Below are 3,551 nucleotides of genomic sequence, written 5' to 3' on the forward strand. Positions count from 1 at the left end.
CATTTGTCATGAATATTTTATTATGATTATTGGTTTGATTATACAAATATGAAGAAAATGTAAACTAGTAATTATTAGTTTTCTAACACAACTTATAGGGCAGGGGATAGGGAGACTGTAGACAAAGTGGGTAAAGTTTGTTTTGATAGAGGTTAAAGTTGGTAAAGTTGGGGAAGAAAAGGAGGATGGGGAAATCATCAGCACATAAAATATTTTTAAGATCATTGGTCATTAATAAAATATAAATTAAAACCATCATGAGATACTATTTTATACCTACTAGAGCAACTGTCAAAATATAAAATATAAGGTGTCAGTAAGAAAGTGAAAAACTGTAACAATCATATGTTGCTGGTGAGAATGTAAAATGGTACAACTCCTTTGAATAACAATTTGGTATAACTTTGAAAAGTTAGACATAATATTACTATAAAACTCAGATTCTACACCTAATATTTGTCCAAAAGAAATGAAAACATGAATTCATATAAACCTTGTGCATGAATGTTACAGTAGAATTAATCAAAAGAAGCAAAAACCTGGAACAATTCAATGTCTAACTGGTGAATGAATAAAACATATGGTATATCCGTACAATGGAATATTATTTAACAATAAAAAAGAATAGAATACTACCCTCCCTTCCCGGCCCCAACGGGTGGGCAGCTGCCCTGAAGAGGCTGGGAGGGGAGTGTTGGGCCAGCCCGCAGGCGGGCAACGATGCCGAACTTCTGCGCTGCCCACAGCTGCACGCGGAAGAGCACGCAGTCCGACCTGGCCTTCTTCAGGTTCCCATGGGATCCGGCCAGATGCCAGAAGTGGGTCGAGAATTGTAGGAGAGCTGACCTGGAAGATAAAACACCTGATCAACTCAGTAAACATTATCGATTATGTGCCAAACACTTCGAGACCTCTGATTTGTAGAACTAGTCCTTATAGGACAGTTCTTTGAGATAATGCAATACCAACAATATTTGATCTTACCAGTCATTTGAACAATCCACATAGTAGACACAGAAAACGAATAAAAGAATTGAGTGAAGATGAAATCAGGACACTGAAACAGAAAAAAAACTGATGAAATTTCTGAACAGGAACAAAAACATAAAGAAACAAACAACAGCAATGCTCAGAACCCCAGTGCAGAAGCGGGTGATGAGAGGGATGAAGATATTTTACCTTTAACCCTTGAAGAGAAGGAAAACAAAGAATACTTAAAGTCTTTATTTGAAATTTTGATTCTTATGGGAAAACAAAACATACCTCTGGATGGACATGAGGCTGATGAAATTCCAGAAGGTCTCTTCACTCCTGATAAATTTCAGGCCCTGTTAGAGTCCCGGATAAATTCTGGTGAAGAGGTCCTGAGAAAAACGCTTTGAGACCACAGCAGTTAACACATTGTTCTGTTCAAAAACACAGCAGAAACAGATGCTAGAGATCTGCGAGAGCTGCATTCGGGAAGAAACCCTCAGGGAAGTGAGAGACTCACACTTCTTTTCCATTATCACTGACGATGTGGTGGACATAGCAGGGGAAGAGCACCTTCCTGTGTTGGTGAGGTTTGTAGATGAATCTCATAACCTTAGAGAGGAATTTGTGGGCTTCCTACCTTATGAAGCTGATGCAGAAATTTTTACTGTGAAATTCACACTAGGCTAACTGAGAAGTGGAGACTAAATATGGAGTATTGTCGTTGTCAGGCTTACATCGTGTCTAGTGGATTCTCTTCCAAAATGAAAGTTGTTGCTTCTAGACTTTTAGAGAAATATCCCCAAGCTATCTACACACTTTGCTCTTCCTGTGCCTTAAACATGTGGTCGGCAAAATCAGTGCCTGTGATGGGGGTGTCTATTGCATTAGGAACAATTGAGGAAGTTTGTTCTTTTTTCCATTGATCACCACAACTGTTATTAGAACTTGACAATGTAATTTCTGTTCTTTTTCAGAACAGTGAAGAAAGGGAAGAACTGAAGGAAATTTGCCATTCTCACTGGACAGACAGGCATGACGCTTTTGAAATTTTGGTGGATCTCCTGCAAGCACTTGTTTTATGTTTAAATGGTATAAATAGTGACACAAATATTAGATGGAATAACTATATAACTGGTCGAGCATTTGTACTCTATGGTGCAGTAACAGATTTTGATTTCATTGTTACCATTGTTGTTCTTAAAAATGTCTTATCTTTTACGAGAGTCTTTGGGAAAAATGTCCAGGGACAAACTTGTGATGCCTTCTTTGCTGCCAGTAGCTTGACCACAGTGCTGCATTCACTCAATGAAGTAATGGAAAATATTGAAGTTTATCATGAGTTTTGGTTTGAGGAAGCAACAAATTTGGCAACCAAACTTGATATCCAAATGAAATTCCCTGGGAAATTTCATAGGGCTCAGCAGGGTAACCTGGAATCTCAGCTAACCTCTGAAAGTTACTATAAAGAAACCCTCAGTGTTCCAACAGTGGAGCACATCATTCAGGAACTTGAAGATGTATTTTCAGAACAGCACCTCAAAGCTCTTAAATGCTTATCTCTGGTACCCTCAGTCATGGGACAGCTCAAATTCAATACATCAGAGGAGCACCATGCTGACATGTACAGGAGTGACTTGCCTAATCCTGACACACTTTCAGCTGAACTTCACTGTTGGAGAATCAAATGGAAACACAGAGGGAAAGATATAAAGCTTCCATCCACCATTTATGAAGCCCTCCATCTGCCTGATATCAAGTTTTTTCCTAATGTATATGCCTTGCTGAAGGTCCTGTGTATTCTTCCTGTGATGAAGGTTGAGATTGAATGCTATGAAAATGGATGAAAGCATCTCAAAGCATACTTAAGGAACACTTTGACAGACCAAAGGTCAAGTAACTTGGCTTTGCTTAACATAAACATTTTGATATAAAACATGATCTGGATTTAATGACAGACACATATATCAAACTATATACAACTAAGTCAGAGTTTCCTACAGATAATTCAGAAACTGTTGAAAATACCTAAAAGACTTTTAAAATGGGCTTTCTCTTATATTTGATATTTGGAAGAAAAGTCGTAAGGTGTATGTAGGTCACTTAATCACAGGCCTTTCATGAATACATTAGCCATTGGTAATCTGCCTATATACATGGCACCTGTTTGAGCTCTCATGCTTTGAAAACTTGTCTGTTCTTCCAGAAGACAGCATTGGAAGTACATTTCACCTCTGTGTGACCTCTGCTAGTAGCACTCTGGAATTTTTTAGTTTAGTCTTTTAGATATAAAATGTATTATTGGCGATCCAGGATGGCAGACGAGAGGGTGACTGCATCTCCAGTCACTCCAGAGTCCAGGATTCAGGAAGGGGAGGCACTGAGAGACTCAGACTAAAATAGAGCCATGGGTAAGTCTCCCCCACCGGGAGAAACTTGGCCTGGGTGGCAGGCACGGATAGGGGAGGCTTATCAGAGCAGGGCAGGGCAGCTAGAGTCTTCCCCAGGCAGCCCTGCGCACTCTGGTGGTGGGCTCCTCCCACATGGCCAGCTTCTCAGAGCAGGCCCCCCCCCAGTGA

At 39.8% G+C, this 3,551-nt stretch overlaps 1 pseudogene; it reads left to right on the plus strand.

Annotated features, from left to right (window-relative positions):
• The first annotated feature begins 720 nt into the window (after positions 1–720).
• LOC124960538 (52 kDa repressor of the inhibitor of the protein kinase-like) lies at positions 721–3,076 on the plus strand (annotated as a pseudogene).
• Positions 3,077–3,551: the final 475 nt, after the last annotated feature.

This window comes from Sciurus carolinensis, chromosome 11, assembly GCF_902686445.1.
Source record: "Sciurus carolinensis chromosome 11, mSciCar1.2, whole genome shotgun sequence".
Lineage (NCBI taxonomy): Eukaryota > Metazoa > Chordata > Mammalia > Rodentia > Sciuridae > Sciurus > Sciurus carolinensis.